The 19,286-nt window shown below is 43.0% G+C and overlaps 1 protein-coding gene across 1 annotated transcript in view; it reads right to left on the bottom strand.

The window, feature by feature from the left end:
- LOC126281509 (hemicentin-2-like) overlaps positions 1 to 19,286 on the bottom strand; it is a 2,121,475-nt gene that overhangs the window by 1,539,723 nt on the left and 562,466 nt on the right. The window lies entirely within an intron of this gene.

Here is a 19,286-nt window from a genome sequence, read left to right as displayed (position 1 = left end):
TGCGAGAAGATCCAGGAGCAGCGGCAAACGCCTTTGTTTTAGTGATGCTCACCCCTTATCCTGTATTATGTCCGTGGTGCTCTCCCCTGTACTTCTCAATAATACATAACGTGATGCCTTTCTTTGAACTTTCTCGTTGTACTCCGTTAATCCTGTATGATGAGAATTCCAAATTGCGCAGCAGTAGGCCTACTCCGAAAGAGGACGGACAAGTGCAGTAAAGACAGTCTCTTTAGTAGATCTGTTGCATCATCTAAGTGTTCTGCCAATAAAACGGTCTTTGGTAGGTCATGCAAACAACATTTTCTATGTGTGTGTTTTGTAAATAATACCGCCTTTTTTTGCTGCATTGTACTTTATTTGTCCCAGACGCGTTTCGCCTTTTTTTACTCTAAGGCATCTCTAGTGGTACCTAGAACGATTCAGCTTTTGTTTTGATATTACTTAACTGTAGATTATCAAACAGTTCACGTCGCGTTTTTATGTAAATAAATAATTACTAACTATTTGTTGATATCTTCGTTCCCTCTCATCTGGTCCTGAGGTCGCACTACCACTTCATTACCGAAACATAAGTACATTTTTTATATTCCGAGTGTTTTTATCATACTGTTCACAATGTTTACATCTATTTTTGTAGTGCGCTATTGATCTTTTGCCACTAGTTATACATATTTGTTCGAAAACTGTGCTTTTAAAGACGTAAATATTGTGTGTTCATTATTTGTTTCCTCCTGTTTGGATTGCTTACCTACATGTTGCCAAGCTAACGAAGTATTTTTTTAACCACATACAGAAAACCGAAGCAAGGAAGAAAACCTTGTTGAATGATGAAAAACACATGCCAAATAATTCACTATTTACACTAGTAAGGATAATAAAAGAATAACATTCACTTGTCGATGAACACCTTCACAGAAAACACAAATTACTGATCACCTAATCTTTCAACCATTGAAACTCCCTGGAAGTTTGTAAGATAGGATACGAGGTACTGGCAGAAGTACGGCTGTGAGGACTGGGCGTGAGTCATATTGGGTGGCTCAGATGGTAGAGCCGTTGCCCGCGAAAGGCAAAGGTCTCGAGTTCGAGTCTCGGTCCGCCACACAGTTTTAATCTCGACAATATAAAATTAATGAATATGAAAACAAAAACTGAATCTTTCTAGATCCCACTGAAGATGCTTTAGAGTGAAAAAAAAAGCGAAACGCGTCTGGGAGTTACAAATTACAGTGCAGCAAAGAAAAGGCGATTTTTATTAGCAACACAAATATTTCTGTGCTTGCTGCGGAGGATGGCCTAGTAAAAGAATTGTTATCATCTGTCTGTTCTTTCCAATTTTCGTTGTTCGTAATCGTAATTCCTAGGCATTTAGTGGAATTTACGGCCTTTACATTTGACTGATTTATCGTGTAATTGAAGTTAAACGGATTTCTTTTAGCGTTCATGTGGATGTCGTTATACTTTCCATTATATAGGGTCAATTACCAATTTCTATACCGCACTGATGAATTATGTAAATCGTTTACAAATTGTTTTTGATCTTCTGAATACTTTACTAGACGACAAACGACAGCATCATCTGCAACCAACCTTAGATGGATGCTCAGAATTTCTCCTAAATCTTTTATATACATAGAGAACAAAAGAGAGCCTATAACAGTACATTGGGGAACGCCAGAAATCCCTTCTGTCTTACTCGACGATTTTCTGTCACTTACTACGAACTGTGACCCCTCTGACAGGAAATCATGAATACAATCGCATAATTGAGACGAGTTTCTACAAACACGCAATTACATTAGAAGCTGCTTGTGAGGTACAGTGCCAAAACCCTTCTGGTAATCTAGAAATACGGAATCGATATGAAATCCTTTGTCGATATCACTGAACGCGTCGCGTGAGTAAGGAGCTAGATGTGTTGCACAAGAATGATGTTTTATAAATCTGTGCTATCTTCCAATAGGCCGTTCTCTTCGAGGCAATTCATAATATTGGGACATAATCTACGATACCGACGTTAATGGTATTGGCCCGTAATTTAGTGAATTCCACATATTGCCTTTCTTGAATGTTGGTGTAACCTGTGCAACCTTTCAGTCTTTGGATACGCATCTTCCGTCGAGCGAGCGATTGTAGGTAATTGTTACGTATGGAGCTATTGCATCAGTATTTTCTGAAAGGAAGCTAATTGTTATGCAATCTTAACCGAAACACTTGTTTCTATTAAGGGATCTATTCCTAAGTTACTGATGTTGGCTGTTGTTCTTTATTCGAATTCTGCAATGTTTAACTCGTCATCTTTGGTAAAGGAATTTCGGAAAACTCTGATTTTGTAGCTCTGTCAACGATAGTATTTTCTTGGCTATCATGCATAGAAAACATTGATTATGTTTTGCTGTATCATACTATAAATAGAACCTGAATGTCTTGGAAGTCCGCTCTAAATTTCGAGTTTCTGCAAATTAACGACGATCTTGGGGATTTTATGTTCGTTTAAATTTGGCATGATTTTTCCGTTGTTTTTGAAACGATCTTGTAACCTGTTTTGTATATCATGGGGGATCAGCTCCATTGTCTGATATTTATTTGGTATTAATCACTCAATCTCTGTCGACACTATTTCTCTGAATTCAAGCCACATTTGGTCAGCACTTACATTGTTAATTTGTAATGTGTGGGGATTGTCTCTCAATCGAATTTTTGCCTGCTTTTTCGAAGAGGTAAATTTTTCCAATATTTTCAGAAAGTTTAGGAAGTTACGGTGTGCAGTCTCCCTACGACAACCATGTGTTCAGTAATCGCTGTATCCATTTTAATGCTCGTTATTAGCTCAGGATTATTTGTTCGTAAGAGGTCAAGCGTGTTTCACACACAAAGCTATTGGACTGGGCTCATGAACTAACTGCTCGAAATAATTTTTAGAAAAAGCGTTTAGCACAATTTAGGATTACTTTTTGTGCCTACCTCCGGATTTAAACATATATTTTTGCCTACATCTCGAGGGGAAAATGAAGTTACCACCAACAGTAATTGATTCAAATTAGGCTCAAGTTTACTTTGAATCTTTCAACAATTTTATCATCTGAGTTAGGAGGTTGGCAAAAGACTCAATTATTTTATTCTGATAGCTAAGAATGAGCTCTACCGGGCGTACTATCTCACAGGAATCAACTACTTCAGTTTCACTACATGAAGAACTACTTGTAACAGGAACAAGTAGGTTTAGCACAGCAGACAGACAAAACCAGTCAAGCAGAGCGGTACTGAAATTTTCAGTAATTACCAGTGGCAGATGTTACAAGCGTTGTGGAGCGCAGAGAGATATTCTGTGAACATTTTGTGGTCATAGCTTCCAAAAATTGACGGGCAATATATTTATTCCTCGTACATGGCTCTTGCGAAATAATCAGGACGAAAATATCAGGGAAATTACTGCTCGTACAGAACTTTACTGAAAAACATTCTTCCCACGCGCCATTCGCGAATGGAACAGGGAAACAGAGGAAGAGATATAAATATTAGAGGTACCCTCCGACACACACGATGAGGTGGCTTTGAAGTACAGATTTGAAAGTAAATGAGGTTAATGATTTACTCGGAAATGGTCCCTATATACCTTGAAAACTAGTACCGCCAGCACATTTAACCATTTAGATAACTACTAACAATACTTTATTATTCTGCTAATCGCTAACAAGACCTTTTTTTTTTTTTGTAAATCCAGGAAGTGCCCGTTCATTTGATGGTACGTGATAAAGTGAAGCAGAAGATGACCGGAACCCCAAAGCAGTCGTTGAGAGACTCGAAATCGTTACTTATCCTGCGAGCTGTGCTAATACCGACTATGCTACGTATGCACGAATCGCGAACCCCCTTCGCTTCCGATAGAACCTGTCGCACACTTTCCAAAATTCACAGTTGTTATTCTGCATTACCTTATTGAACTAACTTTACTAAGAAAGTGTAATAGGGAGAAAAGTATTGCCCAGCAACCTAGGGGACTGCACCCAGAACGAAATTTTCACCCGGCAGCGGAATGTCCCCTATTTTCGCAGAGCCCTATAAAGTATGCAGGAGAACCTCTATGAAATAAGGTAAGTGTGAGAAATGTACTGGAGCAAAAAGCTAAGTTGGTAAGAGTTTACGAATTCGAATTACTTTCCGGAATACCGTTTTGATCTTCCAGTACATATGGAAACTACTCACGCTCCACTACAGAGTGAAAGATTCAGTCATTCAAAGTAGTTCTTTATAATAGTTATGGCTCCGTACTACGTTGAACTTAAACTGAAACGTAAAACAATTTCGTTGAGAAGACATATTATTAGTAAAAATTTTACTACAGTTTCAGTCGGTCCATGATTTTTTCTTATTTTTTTATTTTTTATTTTTTATTATTTATTTATTTATTTATTTATTTATTTGGTCATCAGTCTACTGGCTTGTTTGATGCGGCCCGCCACGAATTCCTTTCCTGTGCTAACTTCTTCATCTCAGAGTAGCACTTGCAACCTAAGTCCTCAATTATTAGCTTGACGTATTCCAATCTCTGTCTTCCTCTACAGATTTTGCCCTCTACAGCTCCCTCTGGTACCATAGAAGTCATTCCCTCACGGCTTAGCAGATGTCCTATCATCCTGTCCCTTCTCCTTATCAGTGATTTCCACATATTCCTTTCCTCTCCGATTCTGCGTAGAACCTCCTCATTTCTTACCTTATCAGTCCACCTAATTTTCAACATTCGTCTATAGCAACACATCTCAAATGCTTCGATTCTCTTCTGTTCCGGTTTTCCCACAGTCCATGTTTCACTACCATAGAATGCTGTACTCCAGACGTACATCCTCAGAAATTTATTCCTCAAATTAAGGCTGGTATTTGATATTAGTAGACTTCTCGTGGCTAGAAATGCTTTTTTTTTGCCATAGCGAGTCTGCTTTTGATGTCCTCCTTGCTCCGTCCGTTATTTTACTGCCTAGATAGCAGAATTCCTTAACTTCATTGACTTCGTGACCATCAATCCTGATGTTAAGTTTCTCGCTGTTCTCATTTCTACTACTTCTCATTGCCTTCGTCTTTCTCCGATTTACTCTCAAACCATACTGTGTACTCATTAGACTGTTCATTCCGTTTAGCAGATCATTTACTTCTTCTTCACTTTCACTCAGGATAGCAATGTCATCAGCGAATCATATCATAGATATCCTTTCAACTTGTATTTTAATTCCACTCCTGAACCTTTCTTTTATTTCCATCATTGCTTCCTCGATGTATAGATTGAAGAGTAGGGGCGAAAGGCTACAGCCTTGTCTTACTCCCTTCTTAATACGAGCACTTCGTTCTTGATCGTCCACTCTTATTATTCCCTCTTGGTTGTTATACATATTGTATATGACCCGTCTCTCCCTATAGATTACCCCTACTTTTTTCAGAACCTCGAATAGCTTGCACCATTTTATATTGTCGAACGCTTTTTCCAGATCGACAAATCCTATGAACGTGTCTTGACTTTTCTTTAGCCTTGCTTCCATTATTATTCGTAACGTCAGAATTGCCTCTCTCGTGCCTTTACTTTTCCTAAAGCCAAACTGATCGTCACCTAGCGCATTCTCAACTTTCTTTTCCATTCTTCTATATATTATTGTTGTAAGCAGCTTCGATGCATGAGCTGTTAAGCTGATTGTGCGATAATTCTCGCACTTGTCAGTTCTTGCCGTCTTCGGAATTGTGTGGATGATAGTTTTCCGAAAGTCAGATGGTATGTCGCCAGACTCATATATTCTACACACCAACGTGAATAGTCGTTTTGTTGCCACTTCCTCTAATGATTTTAGAAATTCTGATGGAATGTTATCTATCCCTTCTGCCTTATTTGACCGTAAGTCCTCAAAAGCTCTTTTAAATTCCGATTCTAATACTGGATCCCCTATCTCTTCTATATCGACCCCTGTTTCTTCTTCTATCACATCAGACAAATCTTCACCCTCATAGAGGCTTTCAATATATTCTTTCCACCTACCTGCTCTCTCCTCTGCATGTAATAGTGGAATTCCCGTTGCACTCTTAATGTTACCACCGTTGCTTTTAATGTCACCAAAGGTTGTTGTGACTTTCCTGCATTCTGAGTCTGTCCTTCCGAGAATCACATCTTTTTCGATGTCTTCACATTTTTCCTGCAGCCATTTCGTCTTAGCTTCCCTGCACTTCCTATTTATTTCATTCCTCAGCGACTTGTATTTCTGTATTCCTGATTTTCCCGGAACATGTTTGTACTTCCTCCTTTCAGGAATCAACTGAAGTATTTCTTCTGTTACCAATGCCTTCTTCGCAGCTACCTTCTTTGTACCTATGTTTTCCTTCCCAACTTCTGTGATAGCCATTTTTAGAGATGTCCATTCCTCTTCAACTGTGCTGCCTACTGTGCTATTCCTTATTGCTGTATCTATAACGTTAGAGAACTTCAAACGTATCTCGTCATTCCTTAGTACTTCCGTATCCCACTTCTTTGCGTATTGATTCTTCCTGACTAATGTCTTGAACTTCAGCCTACTCTTCATCACTACTATATTGTGATCTGAGTCTATATCTGCTCCTGTGTACGCCTTACAATCCAGTATCTGATTTCGGAATCTCTGTCTGACCACGATGTAATCTAATTGAAATCTTCCCATATCTCCCGGCCTTTTCCAAGTATACCTCCTCCTCTTGTGATTCTTGAACAGGGTATTCGCTATTACTAGCTGAAACTTGTTACAGAACTCAATTAGTCTTTCTCCTCTTTCATTCCTTGTCCCACGCCCATACTCTCCTGTAACCTTCTCCTTCCCCTACAACTGCTTTCCAGTCGCCCATGGCTATTAGATTTTCGTCCCCCTTTACATACTGCATTACCCTTTCAATATCCTCATACACTTTCTCTATCTGTTCATCTTCAGCTTGCGACGTCGGCATGTATACCTGAACTATCGTTGTCGGTGTTGGTCTGCTGTCGATTCTGATTAGAACAACCCGGTCACTGAACTGTTCACAGTAGCACACTCTCTGCCCTACCTTCCTATTCATAACGAATCCTACACCTGTTGTACCATTTTCTGCTGCTGTTGATATTACCCGATACTCATTTGACCAGAAATCCTTGTCTTCCTTCCACTTTACTTCACTGACCCCTACTATATCTAGATTGAGCCTTTGCATTTCCCTTTTCAGATTTTCTAGTTTCCCTACCACGATCAAGCTTCTCACATTCCACGCCCCGACTCGTAGAACATTATCCTTTCTTTGATTATTCAATCTTTTTCTCATGGTAACCTCCCCCTTGGCAGTCCCCTCCCGGAGATCCGAATGGGGGATTATTCTGGAATTTTTTGCCAATGGAGAGATCACCATGACACTTCTTCAACTACAGGCCACATGTCTTGCGTATGCACGTTACGTGTCTTTAATGCAGTGGTTTCCATTGCCTTCTGCATCCTCATATCGTTTATCATTGCTGATTCTTCCGCCTTTAGGGGCAATTTCCCACCCCTAGGACAAGAGAGTGTCCTGGACCTCGATCCCCGCCTCTGCCCTTGACAAGGCCGTTGGCAGAATGAAACTGACTTCTTATGCCGAAAGTCTTCGGGCGCCAATGCTGATTATTTATCAAAATTTAGGCAGTGGCGGGGATCGAACCCGGGACCGAAGACGCTACCCCTAGACCACGGGTTAGACCCACATGATATATGTGAAGTAATTAAACACAGCCGTTCTGGCCACAGTGACCACAAACGAACGCTGCACATTGGTCACCATCCCGAAAAAGTAACCAGTTCGGAGTTAAGAAGCTTCGTTGGCTAGAGTAATGTCGGCATTATTGACCCACGGTCTTATAAGCAGCCAGCTGTTACTTCGAGGGATTAAACTTCGTTCGTATGAAATATTTTTCTTCAACGTAATTAAACCGAATTTTTCAAGTGGAGGCTGTCCCAGAAAGTGTTTACTTTATTACCAACATTTGTTTCATTATTTAATCATTAATTATCAATTCGAATTTGTTATTTACTCGATCATTGGATTGCAAGGTCCAAGAAAAAGAACGCCAAACCGCGGGCGAAAAAAAGAGACAAGTTTTAGACTTCACGACATTCCACTTTCTTTCTCATTCCATCCTTAAGTATGAACCATTATCTTCGAGAATCAGCCTTAAATTCCAGCTACAAGCCGCGACTCCAACTAAGTCATTTTTTAAGCGACTGCTGTGGAATGCCGTTATTTACAATGAAAAACAGAACTGAGAATTTTACTAAAATACGAATAAAACATATCTGCACATAAAATCACAAAACTTTTATTTCTATAACACTGGCATTAAGCTATTACAAAATTGTTGCGGCCACATATAGTAACCGTTGCTTCACTCAGTGGAGAATGGCAAAACAGAGGCAGCCGGCGATCGAGGCGTTGCGAAGTAGGCGTGGCACAGATAGCCTTGCTAACAGCAGCAGTCTACCAACGGCTTAGGACACACGCAGGCCGAGCGCCGAGAGAAGCCTGGAGACTGCTGAGTAAAGGGAAGTGGGGCCAGCACGCTAAGTTGCACTGCAATATACTGCGGGAGTAATAACAAAAAGCTAACACTGATGGTAAAATACGTCCTCCTGCCGGATATAGGCAGCAATAGACAGTAGCCATTAGGAAGAAGTTCGGATCTGAGGAGGGACGTAGTCCGTGTCCGAATCTTCAATCTTCGTAGGTGACGATTTCGAAAGTCTGTTCCAGCCCGCAGGAGTCATCTGTTCGCCGCCAGCCCGCATCTCGTGGTCGTGCGGTAGCGTTCTCGCTTCCCACTCCCGGGTTCCCGGGTTCGATTCCCGGCGAGGTCAGGGATTTTCTCTGCCTCGTGATGGCTGGGTGTTGTGTGATGTCCTTAGGTTAGTTAGGTTTAAGTAGTTCTGAGGACCATAGATGTTAAGTCCCATAGTGCTCAGAGCCATTTGAACCATTTTTTTGTTCGCCGCCAAATGTAAGCTACGGCTCTGGGGGCGGCCCGAGTTCGGTCGGAACCATGGCTGACTAATTACAGCGAGAACTTCCAGCAGGACCGGCCACAGCGCGGTCTTGGTCAAAGGCGCTGCCAGTGACTGACGCCCGGACTTCACGCAACCCGGCCGCGCCGCTTGGTCCGTCCATGGCGGAACCTTGCGGACATCACGACTGGCGCCTTTCCAGCCGCTGGCGCAGCAGGCGTCGGCAGCTGACCTCAAGGCGATGCGGCCGCCGAGCGACGACGACTTCACCTCAACCACAGGGCATCCTGACTTCAGCGCAGCACTGGTGGCCTGGAGCTACGATCGGCTGTGCGCATTGCTCGCATTATCGGAGAAGATACACGGCAGGAGCCAAGCGGAGGGATCCGCGTGTGTGGGCAGCGACGACGAGGGAGAAATTGTAAAGAAAGTTTAATAAATAGTTGTAAAACTCCACGCCGTCTCAGTCTTTGGCGCAGCCACTGTGTCTGCTGCTAACAAGTAGCGAGTAGGCGTAACAAGTACTGCAGAAGTCCATACAAGTGGCCATCTGTCACAACAAAATAAAATCATAATATCTAAACTAAATGTATATTTTAAATACACTCCTGGAAATTGAAATAATAACACCGTGAATTCATTGTCTTAGGAAGGGGAAACTTTATTGACACATTCCTGGGGTCAGATACATCACATGATCACACTAACAGAACCACAGGCACATAGACACAGGCAACAGAGCATGCACAATGTCGGCACTAGTACAGTGTATAACCACCTTTCGCAGAAATGCAGGCTGCTATTCTCCCATGGAGACCATCGTAGAGATGCTGGATGTAGTCCTGTGGAACGGCTTGCCATGCCATTTCCACCTGGCGCCTCAGTTGGACCAGCGTTCGTGCTGGACGTGCAGACCGCGTGAGACGACGCTTCATCCAGTCCCAAACATGCTCAATGGGGGACAGATCCGGAGATCTTGCTGGCCAGGGTAGTTGACTTACACCTTCTAGAGCACGTTGGGTGGCACGGGATACATGCGGACGTGCATTGTCCTGTTGGAACAGCATGTTCCCTTGCCGGTCTAGGAATGGTAGAACGATGGGTTCGATGACGGTTTGGATGTACCGTGCACTATTCAGTGTCCCCTCGACGATCACCAGAGGTGTACGGCCAGTGTAGGAGATCGCTCCCCACACCATGATGCCGGGTGTTGGCCCTGTGTGCCTGGGTAGTATGCAGTCCTGATTGTGGCGCTCACCTGCACGGCGCCAAACACGCATACGACCATCATTGGCACCAAGGCAGAAGTGACTCTCATCGCTGAAGACGACACGTCTCCATTCGTCCCTCCATTCACGCCTGTCGCGACACCACTGGAGGCGGGCTGCTCGATGTTGGGGCGTGAGCGGAAGACGGCCTAACGGTGTGCGGGACCGTAGCCCAGCTTCATGGAGACGGTTGCGAATGGTCCTCGCCGATACCCCAGGAGCAACAGTGTCCGTAATTTGCTGGGAAGTGGCGGTGCGGTCCCGTACGGCACTGCGTAGGATCCTACGGTCTTGGCGTGCATCCGTGCGTCGATCTACTGTGGAGACCTCACGCCCCACGTGTTGAGCAATTCGGCGGTACGTCCACCCGGCCACCCGCATGCCCACTACACGCCCTCGCTCAAAGTCCGTCAACTGCACATACGGTTTACATCCACCCTGTCGCGGCATGCTACCAGTGTTAAAGACTGCGATGGAGCTCCGTATGCCACGGCAAACTGGCTGACACTGACGGCGGCGGTGCACAAATGCTGCGCAGCTAGCGCCATTCGACGGCCAACACCGCGGTTCCTGGTGTGTCCGCTGTGCCGTGCGTGTCATCATTGTTTGTACAGTCCTCTCGCAGTGTCCGGCGCAAGTATAGTGGGTCTGACACACCGGTGTCAATGTGTTCTTTTTTTCATTTCCAGGAGTGTATCTTAAAAATATAAAACGAACTCTTAAAAAATAATTATGTAATTTCACATCCATGAGCATGTCTCCAAAGGAGGATTTAAGATGAACATCAACAAAAGCAAATGGAGGATAATGGAATATAGTCGAATAAAATCGGGTGATACTGAGCGTATTAGATTAGGAAATGAGACGCTTAAAGGAGTAAATGAGTTTTGCTATTTGGGGAGCAAAATAACTGATGTTAGTCGAAGTAGAGAGGATGTAAAATGTAAAAGCAATTGCAAGGAAAGCGTTTCTGAAGAAGAGGAATTTGTTAATATCGGGTATTGATTTAAGTGTCAGGAAGACATTTCTGAAAGTATTTGTATGGAGTGTAGCCATGTATGGAAGCGAAAAGTGGACGATAAGTAGTTTAGACAAGAAGAGAATAGAAGCTTTCGAAATGTGATGCTCCACAAATATGCTGAAAATTAGATGGGTAGATCACATAAATAATGAGGATGTATTGAACAGAATTGGGGAGAAGAGAAATTTGTGGCACAACTTGACTAGAGGAAGGGATCGGTTGGTACGACATGTTATGAGGCATCAATGGATCACCAATTTTGTATTGGAGGGCAGCGCGGAGAGTAAAAATCGTAGAGAGAGACCAACATATGAATACACTAAATAAATTCAGAAGGATGTAGGTTGCAGTAGGTATGGGGAGATGAAGAAGCTTACACAGGGTAGAGTAACATGGAGAGCTGCATCAAACCAGTCTCTCGACCGAAGACCACAACAACAACAACAACAACAACAACAACAACATTCTTCATAAATTTAATCTAGTTAAGTTACATTTTACTTCAGCGGATTTCTTCTTTGCGGAATCCATCTATGAGGACAGTGAAAGCTTTGTCATCGGAATCCGTTGCCTTCTTGATACTTGCTGCATTGGTTTACAAGGAATCGGTTGGTGAGGATGTCGACGAGGACGCAAGAAGGAAATGAAGATGAAGAACAGGAAACACAAGAGGAAGAAGATTAAGAAGTCTTACAAAACTTTCAGTTTTTGTCACTAATGTACATTTTTGTAATAAAATTTTATATTAGTAACGAAAACAAAGTAGATTTAGTTTTGTAACAAAGTTTACCGTTAAAATTATTAATGTTCACTGAAAACATTTTTGTTGCCTGCTTTAATTTTTTCGAGATTCATTTCACAATATTGGATCTGCAATTTTGAATTTCTCATTTTTCACTAAAAATGTTGCCAGAAGGGCCAGAAATCCCATTGCACCCATTTTTACAACAGTGGAGCAGATTCTGTAGTTTTGTCCAGGTTTCCAGGATTCTGGCCCATTGTGCACCGTCGGGGTAGGAAACCTGGTGCCACTACTACTCTGTCGAATAGTTCATCCATTAGTATCACGAGGTTTAGTTTTCAGCGTTCTAGTCCTCCTACCAAGGGGAAATGACAATCCTTTTTCTTGTCTACCTTCCTTCGGTTTGTTTCTTCGTCATTTTCTTGTCTGTGATTCTGGGTGAATGTTGCGTAACTTCTTTCATACATCACCGACGAGAAATTCGCTCAGTATTTTTATTGCACACGGTGACCAGTCCATTGAAGGAACACGTTGGGTTACCGTATCAGTTGAATAACAAATAATTGCTTGTGGTGGAATCTGAACTGGCGATGCGCAGGCCGCCATCCACTGACGGTAACAGACCATCCGGCCCGTGAGAAATTGTTGCTTAAAAGCACAGTTCATTCCGACATGAGCCGCATTTACAAACTTAGTTTCAGCAAGTGTAGCTGAAAATTTCCACGCGCTATTTCTCTTGACACCGGAACGCCGTTGTCTTGGCATCCCTTCCGCCTGCAATTATCAAGGTCGGAGAAGGGAAGTATAAGTCATGTGTCCGTGCAGGTGGAACGCCGAGGCAAAATGTCAGGCGGTCGCCACACTGGGACTCGGACTCAGGAACGCAAAGATAACAGCGGGCCGATCTGCATATTCAGGCGGACGCCCGGTAAGTATGCATGAGCGTGCATTATACAGCGATCAGTGGCGGAAACCTCTATGCAGAGCTTAGCCGGGACTCCAAGCGGCGGAGCCACTTACACAATGAGGCGGCGAATTAACCGCCCAGCCTGTCTCCATTTCGATTCACGTCACGTTTCGCGAGTTTCCTCCCTCCCCCCTTTCCCACGCTGCCTCCGCCAGCGACGCAACAGCTCTGACGATTTCGCAGCGAGCGGCGTCTCTGCTCTATTGTCCTGAAAATAGCGTTTCTTTCCTACTATTTCAGACGCGTGCTTTTACGCCAGCTCGTGCACTGTAAACTCAAAGCCTCGCCCAAACATTTAATTCACAACGAGCTTGGAATTTTAACCGATACACAAGGTAGAGTGAACTCGCAACTCTAAAGGAAACTGAATTTTCACCAGACCATAGTTACCGATAGAAGCTTCACTCTTCAACATTTTGAATCTACGTTTCACAGGGTACCAAGCTAAATATTTCCAGCAGAAAGAGGAAAAAAATACATAGCAATTATGGGGGACGATCAACAAGCTTCCGATGTCCAGAATAGATATGTCAATCAAGCAAAATCGCCGTGATCATTAATGAAATCATCTCACTTATGCATCAGGTTTAAGACACCTGTAGGTAAAGTACCGTGTCCTGCTGCGTGAAGAAGTCTGTAACTGTCTGCTGCACATCCTCGGCACCCCAAGGCCTTTTTCAAGAGACCGAAGTTGCAATAGCCGCATGGGGAGAAATCAGGACAATGGGGCGGATGCCACTTGAGTTGGCATAATTCGACCTCCCAAATCGGCCCGCGCCTTTTGTCAAATTAATGGAGCTTGGGAAACCATTCCACAAAGTTGGCTATCGACAGGTATGATGCCGCATACACGTTCCTCATTCTCCGATGGATGTCTTCCGTTGACTGCCCATCGGCAGCCAATAACACAATGGCAGCACGTTGTTCCCGTTTGTTGGACACGTTTCCAAATTTACCGTACGCACATCGAGGTGACACGAGTGACACACTAGCTCCTTGCCTACATGCCGTTATTATATACCTGCATCGGATTCGCGCTACAGTGCGTATACCTTGCAGCAACGCCCTCAAACGGAGATCTTCTGATCGTCTCATATGTAAGGTGTCAGGCAAATCCAACACCTTCCATGAAAACCCTGACATGACAAGCAAATCCAGTAGTATGTCACATAGCTCCGAATAAATCGTGACATTAAATTAACCCAAAGTAATACGAGTAAAGAGTGAGCCAATGGAATACTACAGACTAACACAAGAATGCCTAAATGCATGTCGTACCTTCCCACCATGAGACCGACGCAGTTCAGAGGGGAGAAACAAGTACAGAAGCCGAGAGCAGAACCGTGTTAAGCTAGAAGGCCCTACGATAAGGGACGGACTGGACACCCACGTCGCCAGCCTACCGCTAAGACTACACCACCCGAACGTTTTAGCGTGAGACTTTTTCGCGTCTCTGTTACGTCAAGGACCACCCCTCCGCACATGTTAAAAGCTAGAGCCCTCCAGAAAAACAGTATAGATCTTACCATAACACAAAAAGGGCCACTACCACCCGCAAATTTTAGCGTGAGATTTTTTTCGCGTATCTGTTACATTAGGACCACACCCCATCCCACCTTAAAAGATAGAGCCCTCCAGAAGAACAGTATAGATCTCACGATAACACTAAAGGGACAACACCAGCTGCAGGTTTTAGCGTGAGACTTTTTCGCGTCTCTGTTACGTTGCAAACTTTAAAAACATTGCCCCACCACGAAAAGTATAACGCTTCTCATTGGACAGACAGAATTTTTATAGGCGCAGCTTAAGGTTAACATTGAGACCCTGATTGATCAGGCAAAAAAACACAGCCAGGTAGTTTTTTTTAAAACCAACTTCGGTAAATTGTAGTAAGGAGAAGGGAGTTACTTCCGAGATGGCGAGGTGAGCGGAGCTGTGCTGCCCGCTGTCGCCCTGACGCTGCCTAAACACCGACAAGGTAATGAACGCACGCGATGCCGCATTTTTGATCGCATAAGGGTTCACTCAGAACTGCAGAAGTCTCATCTGTTACACCCCCTTTTTTGCGTAATACTAGTATCGATCGTTAATTAATACTCATGGTGTTCACATTTGCCACTTGAAGAACAGATCTGAAACGCGATGATTTTTCTTTTGTATAGTTATTGAGAAGCCACATCAGCCACTGTAATTTACGACAAGTTATATAAGTAATTAAAGATAATTGAGGGTCACTGTAGACCATTTTGATAGTTTTCTCTTTTGTGGAACTTAAATTAAACCTAGATTATAGATGTGATATGGCATAGGTGCCCTTCGATCGATTGTAGAACTTGGAAACCCATTCAGGAAATATTCGTTCACATTTTTGTTGAACGCAGTTGGTTTTTACCATCCTGTATTAAAACACTTCCTTTTTTCAATAGTGCAATTTATAAACAATGTTTTGTGAGTAGAATAAAATATCCAATGGTACACCTAACCGCCTTTTCGACGTTATTTTACCAGCTAACTAAAAATAGGAAAGCCTTGAACCCTTTCCTCTAAATTTAGTTAGTATTAAGATTCTTTTACAGGGAGTGCAGTGGAGCTGACGCTGAGATCATTTAGCATTTTGTTACATCATCGCTAGTCTCACTGAACTCTTCTGAATTCTACATGTCATGTGTGGTCTGGCGTCTCCTTACCAGCAACAGGTCCAGGTTCTAACTAGTTAATTCGCTAAAAAGCACGCTCAGAGCGTCGTTTCGCGAAAGTGGTAGGGACACACGATATAGAACAAACAGACACCACCATGAATGTTTAGACATGTATGCCCTGTTCTGAAGTCGTACTCCTAGGTCACATTTCCCTACCTACTGGGGTCATGTGGCCCGTGCCATCGCAAAATATCCCATGTTGGTTGTCCTGATTTCTGGACATATTTTCTGGTAATCTTAGTGCCCTAACACTAACACAATGTTCGTACCATGCGGATGCATCAGACCGTTTCCAACCGGATTCTGATATTAGGCTAAATATGACAGGGAAGAGATGATTTAAATTATACAAATTAACTGAAAATCATCACAAAGGGATAGAGTGACGGATGGTAGCTTTGTATATGAAAGGGTTGTGAAGTCAATCTGGTCTGTAATGTTATGCACGAAATATAGATGCTACTAACTGTTATTCTCCTAAACACTTTGATAACTTTTCCAGACGAGTAGTGTGGCCCCAATTCCCTATCGGACACAACGTCGAAATTCACATTGTTTACCCATTTATATGGTAAAAAAATTCCATACTACACATGAGTGGTGCAACGAGAATAGTACAGATAATTTACCTTACATAAGAGAACTAAAAATCAGAAAAGTCTTTACTAATAAAATAGCCGAACAACCTTCCTCTGTCAAACTCACGAACGACAGTGGTTTTATAAATTAGAGCTCCTGTGACAACAGCATAGTTTGAAGCAAACAATATGCGATGGACATTTTTCCCGCACTGGATACTTTACCCTGCGCAAACGGTTCGCTGCAATAATGAACAGTTTCCTTCTGCTCACATACTGGATTCGTCGGTGAATGACATTACTTCATTTGCAGAATACGTGCAGTGAGTTCTTTTCAACATTCTGGCCCATTAAAACGGTGAAACGCGTCGGTACTCGATCACAGAACTTTGCATTTCGCGGGTAATGCTCTTAACCAAATAAATTCCCATAACAGCTTCACCTCTAGTACTACGTCTCTAATACTTTACAAACTTCATATAAGATCTGCTACGTACCTTGCTGGACAGCCACACCTCACAGAAAAGATCTTGCGGGAAAATGTTGAAAATTTGGTGGACTGATGAGGTAAGGAATGAGGAGGTTCTGAGCAGAAACGGAGAGGTAAGGAATATGGGGAAAACACTGACAAGGAGAAGGGACAAGATGATAGGACATCTTTTACGATATCAGGAAACTGCATCCATGGTTCTAGAGGGAGCTGTAGAGGGCAAAAACTATAGACGAAGACAGAGGTTGGAATACATCAAGCAAATAATGGAGGACGTAGGTTGCAAGTGCTATTCTGAGATGAAGAGGTTGGCACAGCAGAGATACGTGGCGGGTCGCATCAGACCAGTCAGAAGGATGATGACTCAGAAAATAATTATAATAATGTTAGCTTCAAAAAAAAAAAAAGTGCACCCTTCACTGCGCAGAGAAATAACTGTTCTGAGATTCTAGAAAGAATTTTCACACAACACCGGAGTGTGCCCTTATTTTAAGCTTAATCGCAGATAAAATTCTTAAGTTACGCTTAATACTACTGCCAATAGCTGAGAAGGTATACTAATGCCAATAGACAAATTACACAGTCATCTGATGCATTTTTGGGCTGCTCATAGACATTTCTGCGACAGCATAAGGCACTACACCGCTATTAATAACATCGAGAGGCACTACATAGACAGAGTGGACTTTTCTAGTAATGGTAAAGTCAGGGACGTCAATATTAGCAGAACTTGTAGTGGGTCAGAGCGGATCCCGTCTGGAAAAACACTAAAATAAGGGAGCCGCACTATGCAGCAAATTTTCCGAATGGAATGAAAATCGATACATGTACGGACATAAATGATTAGGGTTTCATAAAATTTGCTGTTTGATTTAAGAGGAAGAGCTTCACAAATTGAGCAAGTCTGTAATGATTTCGTCCATCTGTGGCACTTATGCAAGCAGTATTTCAACTTGGCATTTATTGACATAGTTGTTAGATGTCCTTCTGAAGGATATCGTGCCACGTTCTGACCAACTGTCGCATTAGCTGTTCGAAAACCCAAGGGGTTGTAGGGCCCGGTCTATAAGGCTTCAAACTTTCTCGATTGTTAAAAGGCGACCTTTCTGACCGAAGTATGGTTTGGCAAGCACGGGAACAAGCACTACAATGTTTCGGCGGCTGTGGTCGGGCGTTACCTTACTGAATGTAAGGCCATGATGTCTTGCGATGAAGGACAACAAAACAGGGCGGACAATATTGCCGGCGTTCAGGTGTGCAGTAGTAGTGTCGTTGTTGACAAGCGAAGGGATCTTGCTATCAAATTAAATGGAACCTCCTACTGGCCTGGCCGTATACCAGGCGCTTCAGTCTGGAACCGCGTCACTGCTACGGTTTCAGGTTCGAATCGTGCCTCGGACATGGATGTATTTGATGTCCTTAGGTTAGTTAGGTTTAAGTAGTTCTAAGTTCTAGGGTACTGATGACCTCTGATGTTAAGTCCCATAGTGCTCAGAGCCATTTGAAAAAGGCCGTATGGCGGGCGACAGCCTTTGTCGACCATCCTTTCGTCTTTTTATCTTCTCTAATAACTAATATGACTAGGAAGATGTAAAGAGAAATGTGGCTGAGTGACAAGATTAAATCACAAATGGGGAATAAACCGTGTATTAATCTGTTCTGAATTTGTTCTAGTACGAGATTGATACTCCGCCATGGAGTAGGCTGAAACGCATTGGAAAGAAGTACCAGGCCATGACAGTGTCCTCGATGACGGCTAGGTGACAGTATCATACCGGCAGCCATGTATCGTGGAGTCGACATTGCCGTACTCGGTCTTTGGCTTATGTCATTTGCTGACTGACGTAATACTCTTCTGTTACACAAAGACAGACGATTTCAAAGAAACAGTTGATAAAGAACATTCACAGTTAACAGACTGAGATTTCCACTTTGCAGCCGAGTGTGCGCTGATATGAAACTTCCTGGCAGATTAAAACTGTGTGCCCGACCGAGACTCGAACTCAGGACCTTAGTCTTTCGCGGGCAAGTGCTCTACCATCTGAGCTACCGAAGTACGACTCACGCCCGGTACTCACAGCAGGTTCGCAGGAGAGCTTCTGTACATTTTGGAAGGTAGGAGACGAGGTACTGGCAGAAGTAAAGCTGTGAGTACGGGGCGTCAGTCGTGCTTCGGTCGCTCAGATGGTAGAGCACTAGCCCGCGAAAGGCAAAGGTCCCGAGTCCAAGTCTCGGTCGGGCACACAGTTTTAATCTGCCAGGGAGTTTCATTCACAGTTAAGTTTGCGTAATACGGGGCGCAATGCGTGTAATATTGTTAAAGTATATATTTTAATTGCAATGCCGGGTATTTTTCGGCTGTTATCTGTAGCTTGAAGATATTTGGGTGATAGAATGAATAAGGGTTTATTGTGCAACTTGGAACAACTTAAAATTACTTACGAAAACTGAAAGAAACATTTATTCTTGGAAATTAATAACAACTCTGAGAACTTGAACTTGAGATATCGTGT

The sequence above is a fragment of the Schistocerca gregaria genome, chromosome 7 (assembly GCF_023897955.1).
Source record: "Schistocerca gregaria isolate iqSchGreg1 chromosome 7, iqSchGreg1.2, whole genome shotgun sequence".
Lineage (NCBI taxonomy): Eukaryota > Metazoa > Arthropoda > Insecta > Orthoptera > Acrididae > Schistocerca > Schistocerca gregaria.
This window is presented reverse-complemented; position numbering and strand designations above follow the sequence as displayed.